Source organism: Haliotis rufescens, unplaced genomic scaffold, assembly GCF_023055435.1.
Source record: "Haliotis rufescens isolate VD_foot unplaced genomic scaffold, xgHalRufe1.0.p SCAF_29, whole genome shotgun sequence".
Taxonomy (NCBI): Eukaryota; Metazoa; Mollusca; class Gastropoda; order Lepetellida; family Haliotidae; genus Haliotis; species Haliotis rufescens.
This window is the reverse complement of record NW_025963990.1, coordinates 3,814,399-3,839,229: the sequence shown is the minus strand read 5'-3', so window position 1 is coordinate 3,839,229 and position 24,831 is coordinate 3,814,399. Positions and strand designations below refer to the sequence as shown.

Below are 24,831 nucleotides of genomic sequence, written 5' to 3'. Positions count from 1 at the left end.
AATCAATTACATATTAGATTACTTTCTTAAATATGATAATCTGCCATCATTTTTAGACACATATAAAAAATGCAAGTCGACTCAAATATTATTAAATGAATATATGTATAAACGTTTACTTGGAAAAGTGCAAAAGGTCAAACTAAACTACTAAACATGACCTTAGAGGTCTAAAGGTCAAATTAAGCTGCTAAACATGACCTCAGATGTCTAAATATTGTCCACCTTTAATTATTCTGTTATCAACACAGACACATCTTCATTGCTTACCATTAAAGGTAATATTGTAAACATTATGCGTGAAATACAAATATTTACATTCTCGGCACATGTTTACGATAAAAAACAATGATACATTTATTTTTATTTTAAATTTTAAAATAATCTTAATGCCATATCTATATCTATATATAACAATTTTATACATGCACAATGGTATTTTTGAAACTACATTACATAAAAATTGAAAGATGACGGTTTTATTTCAAATACTGAAAATCAAAAACTTGTCATTCTTCAAATAAATGCAGGTATATTCACAGTAAACCGATACATGATTTGTGATTTTATCATCTGTAAACCCCCAAGTATGGGAGATCCTAATCTGGGCCCACTTGCACAAAACGATCTTAGCGCTTAGACTTTCATAAGCCTATGTTAAAGTATGGGAGTTAAGATCATCTTAGCGCTAAGATCGCTTTGTGCAAGTGGGCCCAGGACTGCTGCCATTGACATGGGCTAGTTGAAGATGACAAGATGTCTGACAGATAAACATCAAAGTTGTTCCAGCGTAGAACATAGCGTGTCAAAAAAAGGTAGCGGCCATAAAATATCCCCGATGAGATTCGAACCATGAACCGTCTGATCTGACGTCGGACACCAGGTCCACATGACCAAAGAGGTTACCAATCGCAAGCTGACAAGGTAAGGGTGTCATCCGTGGGATGACTCCACACCCTGTTGTATAAACGACAACTGGTTTTACCTGTAAACTCTCATATCAGATAAAATCGATCCTATTCCAGTAAATGATCTAAAAGCCTTACTTCTATCAATCCCCTGAAGATCCAGGGTAGAATAGGTCTTCAGCAACCAATGCTGGTCGTAAAAGGCGACTAACGGGATCGGGTGGTCAGACTCGCTGACTTGGTTGATGCAAGTCTACATATCCCAATTGTGTGGATCGATGCTCATGATATCAATCACTGGATTGTCTGGTCCAGACTCGATTATTTACAGACTGCCGTCATATAGCTGGTATACTGCTGAGTGCGGCGTTAAACAACAAACAAACAAAAAACAACTTCTATCAATCAAAACTGGCATATTGTTGTACATTGCTCTATTTACGTGATGTTCAAGATTATTTCACTCACATCGCGACCTTCATGCACATGCGTGTGGCTGCTTGTACTAGCCCAGACTTAAGTCGGTTTTATAGTGCCAGCCAATAGAGATACCATGCCACATCTTAACATGAATACCCCACACAGACACAGTATACTGACTCCGAGCTGACATTCCCTTGTTGTAACCCCTCCATGCTGACCGACAGGCAGGATAACAAGTATACCATCTTTTAACATCTTTGGGTATGATGCGGCCAGGGATCGAACCCCGGACATGCTCTCCGGGCAGACGTTTTGGGCATCTATGACGCAATATATCAATATTACAATCCATACACACACCACTAATCTACGACATAACAGTCCATCTTTCAATAACAGACAAGTTGTAAGCCATGGCAATTGATAGAATTTGGATTGCTTTTTTGCATGCAATAAAAACTAACATGACAGCAAAATGATTTGATGATAAAAAACCATCCCTTTTCATGAAGAAAAGTGTAGAGTTCTATTTTGAGATACCACAGACCTTGAAAGTGGAAATCTTATGGGACATTGAATAAAAGATCAGGAAAGTGCGTCATTTGGCCACTAATGATGTCAATTTTGACAATTAATTTCCAATTTTAGATGTCAATTTCTTTTTAATTTCAGTGTTAAATGGCGACACTTGATGACAGTGATTTGGCTTGCTACTGCAAAATAGACAATTTGATGACAGATACTCAGGTGAAATCCAATGAAAGAAGCTTTAATTTGAACTCTTTAGCTAGAGCCCTTGAGCAAAGAGCTTTTAATGATTTATTTAAATACAAAGAATATTGGAAAAGCAGTGTGAATTATTTCACAAAATAATTGAAATGCCACAGAAATCAAAATCAAAATGCTCCAAATTTCACTTGACTTGACATTTCGAAAAGTTCACTCTTAAGTCGGACTTCCATTAAGGATTATTTTCTCGTGTGAATTTTTCCTCAAACTCGGAACAAAAGAAAAGTCTTGCACACAAAATGTGTAACAAACAGATCACCTCACAAAACCCCATTTTTTTAAATAAAAATTTGATTTGCAATTTTTTCAATTTAATATTCTCTGACAAATAACAAATAAAACTTACTCTGACGATGTAGACGGCTGCCATTTTCTGGTGTAACTTCGACACATTGATATCATGTCACTGTGAGTAGTTATCCTGTGTTCCTAAACGTGTGACGACTTTCTACAAGCGTTATCAACTTCTGTTGCCAAAAACATTAATGACTGATTGATTGATCACTCTATCAACTGGTAATCGCAGCCTATCAAACTCTACACATAGTCAAAATATAAGCCTGGCGTTGTCAGACACTCATCAACTATGCCAAACACTACACATAGGTCAAGTAAAATACTTTAACCTTTTAACCTTTAAGGTGACAAATCACTTTTTCCGATTCCCAAATTCACAGGTCTGTATAAGATATTCAAATCGGAATAAAATGAATACCCACACTTAGTACTTGGTGTAAAATCAGAAATAATATCTCTATACAAGTCTCTGAACAACCACAACAAAAACAACAAAAATATTTGATGTGAAAATTAATATAGCCTTAAAACTTTGAACATCTTTTCTTTAAACAAATATCATGAGCACATGTGAGCAAATACTTTTTGAAATACTTTGGGAAAATACTGAAAAATGTTCTGCTTGATTGTGTTGATAGGATCTAAATGGTTAATGTAGCCAACGGTCACATCGGTTATAGAAATAAGCTTCCCATTTCACTCCCAGCCTTGGTCCAAATGTAATAACCCCAAGCCATTTGCAGATATTTCTAGGTAATCCTTGAAAGCATTTTGTCACAATAACCAGCTGATTAATCCATTTAGCAGAATACCAAGTAAATAGCTCTCTGTTCAAAGGCACAGGAAAAATAGTGAAGGTCTTTAAGTAATTGTTATACAACGGATAATAGCTTAAACCTCCCTTCCATTGAGAGTACTTATTAGATCACTGGGCTGAAACCCTCGCTTTTGAGGTGTATAAACAGACCCAGACAAGGATTGTCAAACATTTTGGAGCTTTTAAAAGATTTAAACACATGTAATAAAGTGATTGTTGTGTTGCTGTTTAACACAGCACTATGCAAGCAATATTCCAGCTATCTCACAGCTGCTATCAACAATCAAGTGAGGGCCAAGTGAACCAGTGGTTGATTGCATGAGCAACATCCCCAACTGTTTGGGTATGATGACATGCAATAAGCCAAGTCACCAAGCCTGACCATCTGAATGATGCTGATGATGATGCTGCTGCTGAAAAATATTAGATTATAGTGCTCCACAAACTGCACATTGTAGACAGTCTCTGCAGTACATTCTGATATCCCTTCATAGTTTCCTTGCAACATCATCAATACCTTCATCACCATCATCATCATCATCATCACCATCACCACCTATGCCATCATCATCACCTATGCCATCATCATCATCAGCATCATCACCACTATCATCACCTTCGTCGTCATCGTCCACATCATCATCACTATAGTCACCTTTGCCATCATCATCACCACCACCACTATCATCACCTATGCCATCATCATCATCATCATCATCATCATCACCTATGCCATTGTCATCATCATCACCTTTGTCGTCGTCATCATCATCATCATCATTATCATCATGAGTAGGACGAGTGTGTTTCGAGTTTGTTAGGAGTTGGCTGGCGACCCAAGTGTTTTGAGCAGTTTCAAAACTCTTGTAGATCAGTACGAGGTATCCCAAGTTACCCCGAGTTTAATACGACCTCGCTACGAGCTCCATACGGGTACCCCCGAGTCAGCTCGGGTTCATACTCGGGACGCAGCTCGGCAAAGTATGAGAGCCCCTACAGCCTCATGTCTGAACAAGTGATGACTATGGCCCTATAATGTTAGCAATGTTCCTTGGAGATAGCACGACAATGAAATTGCATCACAATGCTTTGCTGACAATTGTGACCATCGGTTACCATGACGTCACAATCAGATGACATCACTTATCTCTCTGCTGGTTACCTGTTCTTTTTACATTCAAGGGGGCGGTCGGGTAGCCTAGTGGTTAAAGCGTTCGCTCGTCACGCCGAAGACCCGGGTTCGATTCCCGACAGGGGTACAATGTGTGAAGCCCATTTCTGGTGTCCCCCGCTGTGATATTGCTGGAATATTGCTAAAAGCGGCATAAAACCATACTCACTCACTCACTTTTACATTCAAGACACAGGTTATTACAGTTTACAAACTGAAAAGTTGGAATTTAGGATGGTAATAGAATCTCACCATTGTGTCTTTTAAAATATAATATATCAACTCATCTGAAAACCTCAGAGTTTTCAATATTAATCAACTCATATTGATATATTTGACACTTGGTGAGATTCTCTATGTACTCATTTGTGAATCAAACCCGGGTGTGAAGGCGACGAGTGAACGCTTTAACCACTTGGCTACACCACCCCCTTATGTCAGAACTTTCATGTTATGCTGGGCATCCTGGTCGCCATGGCGATACTTCTGCATAGATTGCCGATAAAACAGTTATACTTTCAAGCTGTGAGTCAAGATCTTGAAAACATAAATGTCAGCTGACTTCTGGGAAATGTACCTCAAGTATTGATTTTCTCCTTCTTGAACAGACATGGTTTAGGTGCTTATTCAAAAAGGAGGCAAATACATATTTATTTCTTCACATATAATAGCATTGTTGAAAACAGGAATTGTCATTATTTCAAAGGGCATATTTTTTTTTCTTTTTAAAAAATAGAAAAGAAGGAATGAGAAAATTATCCATATTAAACTAATATAAATTAGGGTGTACAGAAGAAAAAGACAATGTACAATCATTATTTACCATTCAATAATGTTTGGAACCATGACATAATCTGAATTTATCTAGATATAATTTCAAAATCAGTCCTAGAAATAATGTTGTCACTCAAAAGATAATCGCGAAAAATACTGAACTGTATTGCCCATTTCATAGAAAAAAATGAAGACAGTTTGATACTCAAATCAATATCAAGAAACAGATTTTTGAAATTGAATAAGACAACCCTTTTAATGAAACATTACACTCTGCAAAGGTACATAGAACCTAAAACCAGACACATGTGCTTTGGATCTCTGTATGCCATAACATGTAGATGATAGGTACTACTTGACCACATAAACAAGGACCAGCCCTGAGAGAACCAGTTACAATGCTGTGGGTTTATCAGCCCAAGGCTCATTTATTCAGGAAACTATTTACAAGCCATTCCTGTAATATTTCCCCTACAACTGCTTTATTCCATAAGTGCTGAAGTTATCCACTTGAGGGCAGGAACCTGTCAGCTTGGGCTGGGACGATTCCAAAATTACTATCTGGGTACCCGCCCCCCTATTACCTAACCTTACCCGGGTACCTGCCCCCCTATTACCCGCCCCTACCCGGTACCTGACCCCCTATTACCGGCCCCTACCCGGTACCTGACCCCCTATTACCCGGTACCTGACCCCCTATTACCCGACCCTACCTGGTACCTGACCCCCTATTACCCGACCCTACCTGGTACCTGACCCCCTATTACCCGACCCTACCTGGGTACCTGACCCCCTATTACCCGACCCTACCCGGGTACCTGACCCCCTATTACCCGACCCTACCCGGTACCTGACCCCCTATTACCCGACCCTACCTGGGTACCTGACCCCCCATTAGCTGACCCTACCCAGGTACCTGACCCCCTATTACCCGACCCTACCCGGGTACCCGCCCCCCTATTACCCGTCCCTACCCGGTACCTGACCCCCTATTACCCGCCCCTACCCAGGTACCCGCCCCCCTATTACCCAATCCTACCCGGGTACCTGACCCCACATTAGCTGACCCTACCCAGGTACCTGACCCCTATAACTGACCCTACCCAGGTACCTGACCCCCTTATTAACCGACCCTACCGGGGTACATACTGTAGGTCTTGAGAGTTGGGAACAAAATGTCTGATCGGGAATTGTTTTACCGCAGCCCTGGCAAAAACTATTTAGATACATGTATAAAACGATCAGATCATGTGTACACTGAAGTTGACTATAACATATCTTTCTCAAACATATTAAGGTAAAAAGGAATGTGTGCATCGTCAGAAAGAAATGCGATAATTAGCAAACTTGTAGTGTAACCACTGAGCTATTGTGAGTTTTTGTCATTAAACAATATATCACATGACTGATCACAGGTCCGGGTAGTACTGCGGGTACCCGGGTCCTACTCAGGACCCACCCGACCCGAGTACCCGAGTGACCCGCCCCAGCCCTACTGTCAGCACTTAGGGAGATACCAACAACATGGCTTCTGCTCGAATCTTATTCTACTTAACAAGGCTGTGTTCCCTGTGATAAGTGCTAAGACTATCGTAAGTCTATGGGAGGTGAAATGGGGATTCGTTTTTAATTCAAGATTATTGCACTTATATAACGACGTAAAATAACAGTGAAATAATCTTGAACCTGACGTCGCACACCATCTCACCATTTGCTTCAAATGCTTTGTATATCAAGGGAAGTAACTCTTGGAAACCTCAGTAAAGCACAGATGGTCTGATCTGGAGTCAATCAGAGATATTTTCCTGAAACACTATTATCATAGCATGGAAATCTCATTTACAAATCACAAGGGGACAGATGATTAATTTCAAAATATCAAGCATCCCCAAAACACTATTTCTTCATCCGATTCGAATTTTCATGCTTTTAACACAGTAAGACAGCCATTTAGTTGTGTGATTTATCAGTGTGCTCAAGCAGGGGGCTTCAGTGCAGTCATCCAAATACAATTTAGGTTCAATTTAGGATAAAAAATTCTAAAAATTCTACATATATATTGAGATGAAAATGGCTCTGAAAATGCTATTTCTAAACTGTTGACAGAGAGATGAACAGCAAATTAAAAATTAAAACATATACTGAAGTTAACTTGATAACTTGTACGTCTCCAAAGACGATTAGCAATACAGAACGTTCACTTAATATAGCGTCAACACTGCCATCAGGAAAATTATTTCACTTCAGCTTAAAAGTTCAGCTCAATCACATGAAAGTCCCATGCCAGAAACATGAAAGATGGCGGTTCTTTCATCTGGTACTTTAACGAACAGTTATAGGGTGGAGAGCGGCAGTGGTCCAGGTTGGCTGTCAACCTGCACTGCGTGTAGTCATTAAACCTTTACATCAACGTCCATTTCCACCAACAACTGGAGACGTTTGTCTACAGTGAAGGCTGCGAGAAAGAAGTATATCCATGTGGTCGGAGAATTAGAACCATGGTCCTCCAATATAGTTCTAAATCGCTAGCGTACACCATCTTCATCAAGGGAATTACGTCTTCAAAGGAATTCAGTGCAACTAATCAAAGGAGTGGGTCTTGTTTTAGAAGCCTGGCATGTGTGTGCAATGTTCATCATAGTTCGGGGGGGGGGATGTAGAGACAGGTATGGGATGTAGAGACAGGTGTGGGATGTAGAGACAGGTGTGGGATGCAGAGAGGTGTGGGATGCAGAGATAGGTGTGGGATGTAGAGACAGGTGTGGGATGCAGAGAGGTGTGGGATGCAGAGAGGTGTGGGATGCAGAGAGGTGTGGGATGCAGACAGGTATGGGATGTAGAGACAGGTGTGGGATGCAGACAGGTGTGGGATGCAGAGAGGTGTGGGATGCAGACAGGTATGGGATGTAGAGACAGGTGTGGGATGCAGACAGGTGTGGGATGCAGAGAGGTGTGGGATGCAGACAGGTGTGGGATGCAGTGACAGGTATAGGATGCAGACAGGTGTGGGATGCAGAGAGGTGTGGGATGCAGAGAGGTGTGGGATGCAGAGAGGTGTGGGATGCAGAGAGGTGTGGGATGCAGACAGGTATGGGATGTAGAGACAGGTGTGGGATGCAGACAGGTGTGGGATGCAGAGAGGTGTGGGATGCAGAGAGGTGTGGGATGCAGACAGGTATGGGATGTAGAGACAGGTGTGGGATGCAGACAGGTGTGGGATGCAGAGAGGTGTGGGATGCAGACAGGTATGGGATGTAGAGACAGGTGTGGGATGCAGACAGGTGTGGGATGCAGAGAGGTGTGGGATGCAGACAGGTGTGGGATGCAGTGACAGGTATAGGATGCAGACAGGTGTGGGATGCAGAGAGGTGTGGGATGCAGAGATAGGTGGGGGATGCAGTGACAGGTATAGGATGCAGGCAGGTGTGGGATGCAGACAGGTGTGGGATGCAGAGATAGGTGTGGGATGCAGGCAGGTGTGGGATGCAGACAGGTGTGGGATGCAGAGATAGGTGTGGGATGCAGTGACAGGTGTGGGATGCAGTGACAGGTATAGGATGCAGGCAGGTGTGGGATGCAGACAGGTGTGGGATGCAGAGATAGGTGTGGGATGCAGGCAGGTGTGGGATGCAGACAGGTGTGGGATGCAGACAGGTATAGGATGCAGACAGGTGTGGGATGCAGACAGATGTGGGATGCAGACAGGTGTGGGATGCAGGCAGGTGTGGGATGCAGACAGGTATAGGATGCAGACAGGTGTGGGATGCAGACAGGTGTGGGATGAAGACAGGTGTGGGATGCAGACAGGTATAGGATGCAGGCAGGTGTGGGATGCAGACATGTATAGGATGCAGACAGGTGTGGGATGCAGACAGGTATAGGATGCAGACAGGTGTGGGATGCAGACAGGTATAGGATGCAGGCAGGTGTGGGATGCAGACAGGTATTGGATTCAGAGACAGGTATAGGATGCAGAGACAGGTGTGGGATGCAGACAGGTGTGGGATACAGAGACAGGTGTGGGATACAGAAACAGGTATGGGATGCAACAACAGGTGTATGATGTAATGACAGGTAGCAGGCAGGTACAGCTAGGATAGCAGGACTCCCAGACCTGGTTGGGTGATAGGCACGGGGTGGGTGGGCTTATAACCAGGACTGACACAGACTGACGTATGACTGGGACTGGCACAGTCCTGGTTGGGTAATAGGCTAAGTGGGTGGGCTTATAACTGAGACGTACATAGGCTGGGCTTAAAACTAGGACTGACATAGGATGGTTGGGTGATAGGCATGGGTACTGGGCTTATAACCAGGACTGACACAGATCTAGGTTGGTGACAGACCCAGGTGGTGGGCTTACAACTGGGAATAACACAGGCCTGGTTGGGTGATTGACATGGGTAGTGACACACTGGGCTTATAACTGGGTCTGATACAAGCGGGACATAACTGGGACTGACACAGGATGGTTGCATGATAGGCTTAAGGGGTGTGCTTATAACTGGGACTGACACAGGATGGTTGCATGATAGGCTTAAGGGGTGTGCTTATAACTGGGACTGACACAGGATGGTTGCATGATAGGCTTAAGGGGTGTGCTTATAACTGGGACTCACACAGAATCTAAGAAGGTAAACATATATCTACAAGAATATAACAATGTTTCAAGAATTCCAAGTCACATGAGCCTTATAGTGCATCTTACCCCCGAAGATAAATGATTATTTTCTAGATGGCAAATAAAGATTTGACAGCTGATCAGTAATTGCAATTCAGAATAAGGCAATTTTTCACACTTCCTAATATCGAATCTGCTGGCAAGATGACTGTGGAAGTCAATGGGCGACTAAAGCATCAATAATGAAGGAGCTATATTTGACCTTTGTTAATTTCTTTCAAAAATCAATGTGACATAACATATCTTTTTATAGCTTTTCTAACATCAACGTCTACAAGACGAATTCGTAGAGTACAACATGATTTGACTTATGGTGAGCAGACCATTTTCTTTTAGAAAGAGCATGATAAATACACAAGGATATATTTTCAAGATGGAATTGGTGGTATTTATCATCATCATCATCATCATCATCATCATCATCATCTTCAACCCGTGAAGCTCAGTGGGAGAATAGGTCTTCAGCAACCCATGCTTATTGTAAGAGGTGACTAACGGGATCGGATGGTCAGGCTTGCTGACTTGGTTGATGCATGTCATCGTATCCAAATTGCATGGATCGATGCTCATGATGTCAATCACTATATTGCCTGGTCGAGACTCGATTATTTACAGACCACTGTCATATAGCTGGAATATTGCTGAGTGTGGCGTTAAACAACAAATAAACAAACCAATCATCATCATCAACAATAGCAACAGCAGCAGCAGCATCAGCAGCAGCAGCATCAGCATCACCAATAACAGCAGCAGCATCATCATCACCAATAACAGCATCATCAGCATCATCATCATCATCATCACCAATAACAGCACCATCATCATCATCATCATCACCAATAACAGCACCATCATCATCACCAATAACAGCACCATCATCATCACCAATAACAGCACCATCATCATCACCAATAACAGCACCATCATCATCATCATCATCACCAATAACAGCATCATCATCATCATCATCATCACCAATAACAGCACCATCATCATCACCAATAACAGCACCATCATCATCATCATCATCACCAATAACAGCACCATCATCATCATCATCATCATCATCCCTGTATTCCAGTACCTTTAACACCCACATGCAGAATGAATGCACAGACAGATCACCTGCTTCAAAACACATGCCCTAAGGCCCAAGCACAGAAACATTAGTGTAACCATACTAACACATTTCTCCATTCATACTCCCGGATAACAAAGCTTACAGATCAAAGGCCCCATCCTCCTTTGTAGGCGGGACTTAATGAAACGCACGGAAGACTTATCATTGCCTTTCACTAAAAACTTGGCCAGTCCCTCCAGGGATTATCAGACATTCAGTGTATTAATAAACCCTCGATTTATGAGTTATTCTCGACATGATGGGAAATGAAGTCATTGTGTAGGAAACTGAAGACGACAACAATGAAGGGTGTCTGTTGAACATATTCAGGCTTGTGAGTTGTCTTCAGACAAGAAAGCTTACGACATCCATAGAAAGTTCCCATCTGCCATTTTAGGACACACAAACAAAAAGCCTTGTTTCTTATCATTTATAAAAAGATATGGGCATTATTTTCATTTTAGATTAATTTTAATAAAAATTTATTTTTTATTTTATTTTTTATTTTTGTTTGAAGGGGTGTGTAGGGAATTATCGCTAAGGAACAGTACTTGCTATGCACAGTGCTGTTTTGTGTATATCGTGTTTGGTCTGTGGCCTTTGAAATAAACTTTGTCTGTTCATACAATGGCTGAATGTCAGCTTGTGTAAAGTCCCAACCGTGTCCTAATGGTGGCACGGTATCACGGTAGGCATATTATGTGAAGGAGCGATGATAAATGACACTATCTGCAACAAGGATAAAATGTTATAATCTGTACTGAACGAATGCAAAATCTGACTTTTCCCATGCCCTGAAAGCTGATTCATGATCTAACTTTACAGCATTTGCACCAGGCCCTAATTATTATGATAAAGGTGTAAAACATTGCCATTTATCAACATTATCTTACATGCTCCATCCCTGCTTACCACAGGAACAGGGGACCGTCTCAAAAGTCACTGCATAAGGATTTCCATTGTGCATCTATATGATACCCATGAGGACCGTCTCCATGGTCTTGTGGATACAGCGTCCACAGAGGGTAAGGTCGTGGGTTCAATCCCTGGTCGCGTCATACCAACAGATGTTAAAAGATGGTGCTTGTTGTTACCCTGCCTGGCACTCGGCATTTGTGGGATAAAACAAGGACTGGTCGGCTCGGAGTCAGTATACTGTGTCTGAGTAGGGTACTCATGTTAAACTGCAGCATGGTATCTCTGGGCTAGCACTATAAAATTTGCATTAGTCATCGATCCCAATTGCGTTGAACGATGCTCAAAATGTCAATCACTTGATTTTCTGGTCCGGACTTGATTATTTACAGACCGCCGTCATATAGCTAGAATATTGCTGAGTGCGGAGTTAAACAACAAACAAACAAACAAACAAACAAACAAAACAAACAAACAATGTTGAATGCAACATTAAACCCCATTTCACCTCACCCGTGATATGACAAAAGAACACCTGTGAAGATTCCGGGGTAGAATAGGTCTTCAGCAACCCATACTTGCCGTAAAAGGCGACTATGCTTGTCGTAAAAGGCGACTAACGGGATTCGGTGGTCAGGCTCGCTGACTTGGTTGATGCAGGTCATCGATCCCAATTGCGTGGATCGATGATCATGATATCAATAACTGGATTGTCTGGTCCAGACTCGATTATTTACAGACCGCCGTCATATAGCTGGAATATTGCTGAGTGCGGCATAAAACAACAAACCAACACACCAAACCAACCAACGACAAAAGCACTAGCAAGTGCTAGAATTAAAATAAAACCTTTCATGTAGGTAACCTGCTATGACTATTAGATGATCTCTGTACCACAGGGCCTGTAACATACAGGCTGACTGTAAGGTATCTAGGTAGAGTGAGTGAGTGAGTGAGTGAGTGAGTATTGTTTTACGCTACCATACCATATCAGATGCAAATGATATCTACTTCAAAAATAAATTTCTTGGATCATGCATATTTGCCTCTCTTTTCAACATTTTATAATGCCACAAATATCCTCACCAGGATTTTCTTTAAAAAAACATCAAAAGACGAACATATTGATTACAAGAAACTTTGATTATTTTGTGAGCTTTTCAAAACAAATGGGATAGATACATTCTCAGAGTGAAATGAGCTGCGGTTCTCAGCCGCATTGTCTCTTGTTTTTAACGACACACAATTCATACATTGATTCTTCGTTTTCACTCAACAGCCCAGTAGATTGTATGGCACCTTACTGTGCTCGGTTTCTTTTCAAGTCTTCCACACAAAGACGCTCCAATTCCTAACGGAGTCACTCGTCAATGAAAATGTGATTAGTGCTATATTTGTTTCTCTCAGAGAACAGTGGACAAATTCCTTTTTTTCATAAATATGTCAAAATATGTTTTGGGCATTGTGAATTCAATGCAATCTTCAAACGTATTTCTCCAGAGTCTCCATATAGATGTATGGTCTACCGTTCAATATTAGAGAGCAAAAAGGTTTGTGTGGGTACACATAGTGGGTCAATGGGTGTTTGAGTGGGTGTGTGAGTGGGTGGGTTAATGGTTGTGTCAATAGGTGGGTGTGTCAGTGGATTGGTCAGCAGGTTGGTCAGTGGGTGGGAAGTCAGTTAGTGGGTCAGTAGGTGGGTCAGTGGGTGTGTCAGTAGGTGGGTCAGTAGGTGTGTCAGTAGGTGTGTCAGTAGGTGTGTCAGTAGGTGGGTCAGTGGGTGTGTCAGTGGGTGTGTCAGTGGGTGTGTCAGTGGGTGTGTCAGTGGGTGTGTCAGTAGGTGTGTCAGTGGGTGTGTCAGTGGCTGTGTCAGTGGCTGTGTCATTGGGTGTGTCAGTGGGTGTGTCAGTAGGTGTGTCAGTAGGTGTGTCAGTGGGTGTGTTAGTGGGTGTGTCAGTGGGTGGGTCAACGGGTGTGTCAGTTGGGTGTCAGTGGGTGTGTCAGTAGGTGTGTCAGTGGGTGTGTTAGTGGGTGTGTCAGTGGGTGGGTCAACGGGTGTGTCAGTTGGGTGTCAGTGGGTGTGTCAGTAGGTGTGTCAGTTGGTGTGTCAGTGGGTGTGTCAGTAGGTGTGTCAGTGGGTGTGTCAGTTGGTGTGTCAGTGGGTGTGTCAGTGGGTGTGTCAGTGGGTGTGTCATTTGGTGTGTCATTTGCTGGGTCAGTAGGTGTCTCAGTAGGTGTGTCAGTGGTATGTGTCATTTGGTGTGTCAGTGGGTGTGTCATTTGGTGTGTCAGGTGTGTCAGTGGGTGTGTCAGTAGGTGGGTCAGTGGGTCTGTCAGAAGGTGTGTCAGTAGGTGTGTCAGTGGATGTGTCAGTTGGTGTGTCAGTGAGTGTGTCAGTAGGTGTGTCAGTAGGTGTGTCAGTGGGTGTGTCAGTAGGTGTGTCAGTGGGTGTGTCAGTTGGTGTGTCAGTGAGTGTGTCAGTAGGTGTGTCAGTTGGTGTGTCAGCAGGTGTGTCAGTAGGTGTGTCAGTGGATGGGTCAGTGAGTGTGTTAGTAGGTGTGTCAGTAGGAGTCTGAGTGAGTGTGTTAGTAGGTGTGTCAGTGAGTGTGTCAGTGGGTGTGTCAGTAGGTGTGTCAGTGGGTGTGTCAGTAGGTGTCAGTGGGTGTGTCAGCGGGTGTGTCAGTGGGTGTGTCAGTACGTGTGTCAGTAGGTGTGTCAGTAGGCATTTCAGTGGGCATGTCAGTGGGTGTGTCAGTAGCTGGGTTAGTAGGTGTGTCGGTAGGTGTGTCAGTGGGTGTGTCGGTAGGTGTGTCAGTGGGTGTGTGAGTCAATCAGTGGGTCAGTGGGAGTGTGTGTGTGTGTCTGTATGGCTGCTTGTACTAATCCGGACTAATGCCAATTCATAGTGCTAACTCACTGAAATACCATGCCACAGTTTAACATGAATACCCCACTCAGACACAGTAAACTGACTCCGAGCCGACCAGTCCTTGTTTTAGCCCCTTAATGCCGAGCGCCAGGCAGGGTAACAACAACAAGACATATTTTAACGTCTTTTGGCATGACGCGGCCAGGGATCAAACCCTGGACCTTCAACTCTCTGGACAGATGCTCTACCACTTGACCACAGTGGTGGGTCAGTGTAGGTGAGCTACAACAGGAATACAGCATTGATAAACCAAGGTCACTCCTGATCCATCTTTGACTAATTCATCTCTCAAAAAAACCCAACAATATTCCAAGTCCAAGCATGCCTCTCACTGCCAACAACTACCCCAACAACCAGTTTACACAACACAGCAGGATTTTCTTCTTTTCATCATTTCGAGACCAGAATAATCTCTCATCGAACTTCAGGAAGTCAGCCATGCCATGTCTTACAAAAAAACTTTGAAAGTTCCTGTCTTGAATACAGCACAGAGTGAACTCTCCACTGCTCAAAACAAATCTGATCACTGCCGAGGTGGTGACGGACAAATAGGGTTAAAAAATGTGTGTGTGTGTGCGAAAAAATATAGAGGTGGTGGGGGGATGTTCTAGTGTGGGTGTGGCTGCTTGTACTAGTCCGGACTAATGCCGATTTTCTAGTGCTAGGCCACTGAGACACCATGCTGCAGCTTAACATAGTTACCCCACTCAGACACAGTATACCGACTCCGAGCCGTAAACCACGTGAATATAGATTTAAAGAGTCATTTCTTCTCAAAGACCTTTCTTTAAAACTAGCTGCTTAAATTGTGGCATTTCATCAAATTACGTCCACAATTATTCACTCCCAAATAGAGGGGACAAATTCTGATGAACAAATTAACAATCTGTTGTGGCCTTAAGCTTAATTGAACCGATATATCATCTCGGCCTTAAGACACTGTTTCATTCTATTGATTGTACAACAACACATTCTGCTGTAAGAGGTTGTGTTTTTGACACACACTCTCTCAAGTACAAAATGGGTCGCATATTACATCTACTTGAGGCACAACTGTCATCGACACCTGTCAATCAATATGTTCAAGTCGTCAATATCCCCCATACAATATACTACCTTCCTGGGAACCAGTTCTCACAGACTTGATGGCTCTCAGAGGGATATTTAGTATGACTTAAGGTACACATCAAACAAAGATGTTTGTTAAAGGGACGTTGGCGTCAGAATGGTGTATCGTGGGACTGATAGATTATACATAAGTCCTTCCATTCAAATAGTATGAATCTCATATCCTTTGTTATACCCCTTCTGTGATGACTGAATCAGTGGTATTATACCACTGGCTCAGTCTGATCAAAATTGACATTTTAATTCTAAATTCTATGTAAATATATTTAAGTTATGCTCAACATATATATGACAGGGTTCAAAATATAAGTAAAAATTGTGCCATGTCACTGTAGCTCACCTGAATATGTACTTTGAAAAGAAAAATGTGTCTGTCAGCATCAATATTCAAATATTTTCTGCATACTTGAATATATGTTACAGAGCTAAATAGGTATTTCGACAGAATTTAAGACAAAACAAGGCTGAATCTTATAATATTGCAAAGTATGGGCAGAGCCGAATCTCAAAACAAAACCAAGTAATATCTTTTTCAAGATGGCTGTCCTTGCAGAGCTGAATCCCACAACAAAACTAACAAATACCAAATTTCATTAAATTTTGAACAGAAATGACCAAGTGATATCGTTTTCAAAATGGCTGTCCTTGCAGAGCTGAATCCTGCAACAAAACTAACAAATACCAAATTTCATTAAATTTTGAACAGAAATGACCAAGTGATATCGTTTTCAAAATGGCTGTCCTTGCAGAGCTGAATCCCACAACAAAACTAACAAATACCAAATTTCATTAAATTTTGAACAGAAATGACCAAGTGATATCGTTTTCAAAATGGCTGTCCTTGCAGAGCTGAATCCCACAACAAAACTAACAAATACCAATTATAATTACATTTTGAACAGAAATGACCAAGTGATATCGTTTTCAAAATGGCTGTCCTTGCAGAGCTGAATCCCGCAACAAAACTAACAAATACCAATAATAATTAAATTTTGAACAGAAATGACCAAGTGATATCATTTTCATGATGGCTGTCCTGGCCGTCTGGAACAAATTCTGATGTCATCATTGTGGGAATTAAAAAATCTAAAGTTTCAGCATCAGCAGTCAAGTGGTTTCTGAGGAGACATTTTGGGCAGTAGATGCATGATCTTTTGTATGTTCCAATCAAGATTCCTCGAACAGACTTGGAATTACATATGGTGACCATCTCACCCACCAAGATTAAGGCCCCTGGGCCCCGTTCCTCAAAGCGATCTTAGCGCTACGATGATCGTAAACCTATGTTAAAGTATGGGACTTACGATCACCTTAGTGCTAAGATCGCTTTGTGGAACGGGGCCCTGGTCCCACTTGCACAAAGCGATCTTAGCGCTAAGATGATCTTAACTCCCATACTTAAACATAGGCTTACAATAGTCTTAGCGCTAAGATCGTTTTGTGCAAGAGTGCCCAGGTCCCGTAGTCTTTGAGAAGAAGATGTTTTACTTTTTTAGTCAAAGATGGCGGCCATATTGAAATTCCAATTTTGATTCCTTGGACAAACTTGAACCCCCTTGTAGTGACAAACGCCCCCACAATATTTCAGCTGAATTCCTCCATCAAGGTTCTGTGTGACAACAACAGCGACGGAGGACTTGTGACAACATAGCTGGTAAGTAACGGATGCATACACTTTAGAACTGACTTGCAAAACATTTATGGATTCCATTGTCAGTTCTAAATCTTTTGATCTGTCAGGAAACATTTATTCATTCATTTAATGCACAGACATGACAAATTACCAATATTATTCAGTAATTGAGAATACTACGGGTTTAACTTATTAAAGATGTTTTCTATCACGATACTATCAAACCTTACAACAAAACTCTACGACTTTGACAGTGAAAGTTGTGACTAGTTAACGACCAATGGTGCTTACAAGGCTGTTTCTCCTGTTTCATGGCGATGGCAACTGATTGAAATGTAGACATTGGTCTAACGACTAAAAACATAAATATTTCAGCAAAATTTTTTACTCATTACTTCAAATTATTATATGCCTGAGACTTGATGTAAAAATACACATCCCCATATAAAAGTGTTGATGATCGTCATTAATGACAATCAGTAATTAATTTGTGATCAATCAATGGTCATTTTGTGATCAATCAGTGATCAATATTTTTATTAGTCCGTGGTCAATCCCTACACCACATTTTCTACATCCCTCTCCATCTCCCACCCTCGTCATACTGTCGTTTCCCTAACCTTCCTGTATCCAAAATATGTGCCCCACCCCCGAGTCATCTAATCTGCCTCCTCATCTCACCCCCCACACATATCACTCCCTAATTTACACCCTCCCACCTGTTAACTTACCTCACAGTAATTACACACCTGTCTGTTAACTTCCCTCACATCAATAACAGCAATTAAAGGTAAGTATTAATACGTCTTTAATGCTTAAGATTGGCATGAGAATGACAGGAGTTCTGCTGGACATCGTTTATAGGCAAAGTGTTTTTATGACAATTGTGTGAGTGGCGGGTGCTAGCGGTTGAGCAGGACATGCTTACCCTTTTCCCAAACACCTCGTGTCATCAATTCATATAATTTTCACCACTATTTTGCCGTTAATCCCAAAGGAATCTCTTTCAGGAGATAATCAAGATTGATTATTCTGAGATGTTGACGTTTTATATTAAAGTTTCTACTCAATTTAAATTTTATTTTACTAAAAATCTAAAATACATCCAGCCTACTGCTTTAACAACTACGGAACCTCATATATCACTAAAAATAATGACAGAAATTTACTTTTCACCTTTTTCATAATTTCAATGAAAACGGCATATTTTATGAAATGTCAAATTAAAACAAAACTAAAAATTGTAATCACAACTGTCTCATTTCAATGTCCTCCCAAACGACATGAATGTCAAATCCTCACCAGTGACGACTTATTGCCCAATTCAACACAATTTCTTAAGGTGACAATGCTTTCCCCATTAATAACTTCAGCTCCAACACAAACAGAAAAAGCTTATTTTGGACAGAGAACCAAACTATTGATTTCAGAGAAATAATCAATCAATTACTGACACGAGAGGGACCATCCTTTTTTCGAAACAAAAATATAACCAATATCACACCTAATGATCACACAGTAGCGAAGAAGGAGACTACAACTCACCGACATTCTGGCGGAACATTCCCAAACAAGCTAGCAAGTGTTGGCAGAGTAACGGGCTTGAAGAATAAGCCGTCTACGATTAGTGATCATAACGCACCTCTGACAAGCGTCTTCACGTTGTCGCTGTGCGGTCGCCTGCCTAGGACCCACCAGTCAAGTCGCACAATCAATGTCCATCATGAAACATGGGAAATGTACTGCGCGGCTCCAATAGGGGCAGGTCTCGCGGAGGTGTGCAGCTCCTCGTCCCAGCCCAGTACAATCACAGTAAATATCATCCAGGAGTTGATCAACGACATCCCCATCTTCTAATCCTGATCAGGATTAGGCCTATTGTTATCGCTGTCTCTCTCGTCTAATGCAATTCATATCCCATGTATAGGAGGTATGTTATTCAAATATCAAAATTGAAGAATGATATGAGGCTGTTGATTATGGTAATTCCCCAAAAAATATTTTAAAAATCTAAATCTAATTTAAAATTTAATGACTAGATTCATAATTCATGGACTGCCTAAAGCTTGACCACCGAATCCACATACCTCTTTGTACCTCTTGTGTATTGATTGTCTGGTAATACTATACAAGATTGAGTGAGTGAGTTGTGTTTAACGCCGCTTTTAACAGTATTCCAGTTATATCGTGGCTTGTCAAGCTTAATGTGGGAGGAAAGCCCGAAGTGATACAGGTCTCAGACGTTTACCACTTCGGTGAAACCCACGAGCACGGGTATGGTGCTGACAAACCTAGAAACATGATCGGGGCAAACTGTACTATACAAGAGCCCTGACAGCAACACTTATATTATTAAGAATGTGACTCCTTATAAAACAGAACTATACAGCTGGGTTGCCTTGTGGTAACAGTGAGTGGGTGGGTGAGTGAGTGAGTGAGTGAGTGAGTGAGTGAGTGAGTGGGTGAGTGGGTGAGTGGGTGGGTGGGTGGGTGGGTGGGTGGGTGGGTATGGTTTTACGTCGCTTTTAGCAATATTCCAGCAATATCAAGGCGGAGGACACCAGAAATGGGCTTCACACATTGTACCCATGTCGGGAATCGAACCCGGGTCTTCGGCGTGACGAGCCAACGCTTTAACCGCCCGACCGCCCTCTCCTCATTACGAAGTCCTGGGTTTGATTCCATCATGGTACAATGTATAAACCCATTTCAGAGTTCCTATTATAATATTGTTCGAACATTGCAAAGAGGGTCAGATAACCTACGGTGCTTGTGGCTGTATCAACACCTTACAATTAAGCCAGCACAAATCTGTGTTTAGAAAACTCATATCTGGATTTAATTTTAATGTAAAACTTAATCAACAAACTATTAAGCTTACATACAGACTGATCTATACATGCAGTGTTGGAAGGAAAACACAGATACATACACACCTTTGTTTGAAGAATAGGAATACAAATTGAAATTGAAATGAACTGTTTGAGATACTTTGTGACCCCCCAGGAAAACAATGAACCTTATGGGTGGGTGCTAGAATACAATTGTGCAGTGACGTAATAAAGAAAGACGTTTGACGTCAACTTACTTAAAAAAAATTGCCATGTCTGCGGACTGCACAAACATATCTTATTTTTGATTCATTAGTTTGTAATGTAACAAAAACATTCTTTCTAAACAGTCCAGCAGACATGTCTACTTTCAATTCATCAGATGTCAGATCTAAAAACTGCGATCATTACATCAAGTGATAAAAGTCTGAAAATGGGACTTTGCAGAAAATGAGTCCAATGTTTAATGCCATGCATCTCTGTAATAAATGTGAATTATGCTTGTGAATTGTATTTTTGTGGAGCTGAGATGTTGTAGGTTTAAGATATAATAAGAAGTCAAACTGTGATTTTTCATGCATAAGGTCCCTTATCTCATGGTGGGTCACATTTGTTTGTTTGTTTGTTGTTTAATGCCACACTTAGCAATATTCCAGCTATATGACGGCGGTCTGTAAATAATCGAGTCTGGACCAGACAATCCTGTGATTGACATCATGAGCATCTATCATGTGTCAACCAAGTCGGCAAGGCTGACCACCTGATCCCATTAGTAGCCTTTTACGACAAGCATAGTCACCTTTTACGGCAAGCATGGGTTGCTGAAGACCTATTCTAACCCGGATCTCACATTTGTAATCAGATTTTTATGTGACTAATGTTATATTTGGGATAACACTTTCTTCATTAAGTACAAATTCTATTACTTCTTTGTTGAGTGAGCGAGTATGTTTTTGGCTGCTTTTAGTAATATTCCAGCAAAGTCACTGCGGGGGACACCAGAAATGGGCTTCACACATTGTACCCAAGTCGGGAATTGAACCCGGGGCTTCGGCATGACGAGCGAAAGCTTTAACCTACCTACAACAGGTAGTCTAGATCACATACTTTGTGTACCCCTCTGACAAGTGTAAATTGGCACGGCTCCCATGGCCGAAAGCTATGAACACACAATGCAATTTAAAAAGTGGTTGAAAGTAACAAATGTTATATTTGGGATAACACTTTCTCAGTAAAGTACAAATTTGGTATTTTTGTGGTTTGAGTCCCATCCAGGATGTTTATAAATGTTGAACTTTTCTGGCTTTATCTCTTAAAATTAGTTGCCCAAGTATGTGATCAACACTACATCACCATCTGTGCAAGAACTCTCAGAGCAAACTGCTGTTAAGAAGTACGAACTTTGTCTGAATATGCAACAAAAACTGAACGCTTTCAAAATATTCCACTGAACTTACTCATGATACATATATGCATAAACATTCACCACGTTTGATTAAATAATATAATCCACTGAGTCTAAAAAATGTATATTCCATGTTTTCAAAATGCAAACACCGTCCTCCCAATAGCACCTGGTTTAACATACATGGACTGCAATTTCATCAACTGTTCAAATAAAACTATCTCATGAAAAATTCTGATTATTCAAAATATTATTTTGAATGATTCCTTTCAAAACTCCATACTTAGTCACTATTCTTAACATCCAATTTAATAAACAAACTGTAGATACATTTTCCGCTTTTTTACAATTCCATATTTCGTTCCCAGTTATCAATTTTTAAGCTACCTTACATCATGATTGCCCATCTCTCCTGAAAAACTAATCAAGCTGTTTTTGTGCATGTATTGGAATTCTACCAGCAGCCTGTTTGTCTCTGCACAGGCCTATATCTGATATTGATTTCTGGGACAGAAGAAAACAGTTGGGTGGGTGGGAGACCCAATTGTGGCTTGACAGTCCAGGCGGCTGTATCGGACGATGTACATTGTAAATATTTCATAATGCTTCGAAGCAGATACAGAGAGATAAATTCACTACACGTTTACTGAACAGCATCAAGGGGATATCAAGAGATTTATAAAGTCGTGTACATTGATATTTCTTATCAAGAGATACATAAAGTCGTGTACACTGATATTTCTAACCATATTACAGCTAACATTTCAGGCTGAAATCAGAAAGGAATTATATCTGGACCTTATTTCAGTTTATGATCTTCAGTTCAATATATGTGCACTGAAAGTTACCTTTGGGTTATACCAGAGATATATGCTAAACAAACAAAACATTATCACCCAAAATATCCCTAATTTCTTTTGTCCAAAATATAAAGTCATGAACAAGGATATTTGTCACCATTTTCAAATATCACCGGAACATGGCCCCTTAACACAAAGAATATTCTGAGAGACTCACTTGTCATAGTCATATTTGAGGTGAAATGTGGCTGCTTGTACTAGTCCAGACTAATGCCAGTTTTATAGTGCTTGCCCACAGAATCATCATGTGCAGTTTAACATTGAAACCACACATTGTACGGACTCTGAGCCAACCAGTTCTTGTTTTAGCCCCTTAATGCGGAGAACCAGGCAGGGTAACAACAAGTACCATCATTTAATGTCTTTTGGTATGACCCAGCCGAGTGTCAAACCCCGGACCTTTCGCTCTCTGTGCGGATGCTCTACCACTAGACCACAGAGACTTTTGGTGTGACACATCCGGGGTTAGAACAACTGACCTTCTGTTGTCTGGAGAGACACTCTACCACTAGACCATGGTTGTGATCTCAACACCATATATATCCAAGATAATATAAACTACACTGGTATTCTACACTGATGTTACCAATAATTTGAGATTGGGATTTAGGGGTGGGTGAGTGAATGTTGTTTAATAGCACAATCAGCAATATTCCAGCTATTTTATGGTGGACTGTAAATATTCAAGTCTAGACCAGGCGGAACCAGTCACAGAAAACATGAGCAGTAATCCATGAGGGCATGGTGACTATGACCCCAGTCATACAGCCTGTCCCATCCGTCAAGATCCGGGTTAGAATTGGTCTTCAGCATGCTTGTCGTACGAGGCGACTAACGGATTGGGCAGGCTCGCGGACAAAGCTGATGCATGTCATCGTGTTCCAATTGCTTGGATCGATGCTCATATCAATCACTGGATTGTCAGGTCCAGACTTGATTATTTACAGACCGCCGTCATATTGTTGGAATATTGCTGAGTGGGCGTTTAACAACAAACCCAGAACCGCTTTGAGTGTTTGCAGTCTGGACCGAAACCAGAAGGCATTAAGATTCCAAAGTGATGAACTGCTTGCTTGACTAATTGAAACACAGCGATTACACAAACACTTCATGAATATATGGAGTGAGCAAGTGGGTTTGACCAGATTTTCAGTTATGTCACAGCTTGTCAACCTATTGTGGGAGGAAAACCCAAGTTGACACAGGTCGGAGTTATTTACCAGTTCGGTGAAACCCTTGAGTACTGCATGACAAGCAGATTGTGTACATGATGCAGCCCAGCATGGCATCTTGCAGCACTTTGGGACACTGAGCTGGTGTGAGTCCTGATATAGCGAAGTTCCTGTATGGTATTACTGAATTCGAATAGTGTATAAGTTCTGGTTTGACATGACTGAGTTTTGGTGTGGTATAACCAAATTCTGATGGTGTATTACCAATTTCTGGTGAGATATAACTGAGTTCTGGTGTGGTATAACCAAGCTCTATTTGGTATAACTGAGCTCTAATGCAGTATAATCAAGTTCTGGTATGGTATCGCCAAGTTCTGGCGTGGTATAACCAAGTTCTAAAGTGGTATAATCAAGTTCTGGTATGGTATCGCCAAGTTCTAAAGTGGTATAACCAAGTTCTAGTGTGGTATAACCAAGTTCTGGCATGGTATAGCCAAGTTCTGGAGTGGTATAACCAAGTTCTGGCATGGTATAACCAAGTTCTTGTGTGGTATAACCAAGTTCTGGAGTGGTATAGCTGAGTTCTAGTGTGGTATAACCAGGGTTCTGGTGTGGTATAACCAAGTTCTGGCATGGTATAACCAAGTTCTGGCATGGTATAACCAAGTTCTGGTGTGGTATAACCAAGTTCTGGTGTGGTATAACCAAGTTTTGGTGTGGTATAACCAAGTTCTAGTGTGGTATAACCAAGTTCTGGTGTGGTATAACCAAGTTTTGGTGTGGTATAACCAAGTTCTGGTGTGGTATAACCAAGTTTTGGTGTGGTATAACCAAGTTCTGGTGTATAACCAAGTTCTGGTGTGGTATAACCAAGTTCTGGTGTGGTATAACCAAGTTCTAGTGTGGTATAACCAGGTTCTGGTGTGGCAGAACACGGCATTCATGTGTGTGTGATCATCTGTCAACTCTCGTGCTCTG

General features: G+C 41.5%; 1 protein-coding gene across 9 annotated transcripts in view; it reads right to left on the bottom strand.

Moving 5' to 3' along the window:
- The window catches only part of LOC124144419 (rap1 GTPase-activating protein 1-like), a 345,341-nt gene that overhangs the window by 142,294 nt on the left and 178,216 nt on the right, over nt 1–24,831 (bottom strand). The window lies entirely within an intron of this gene.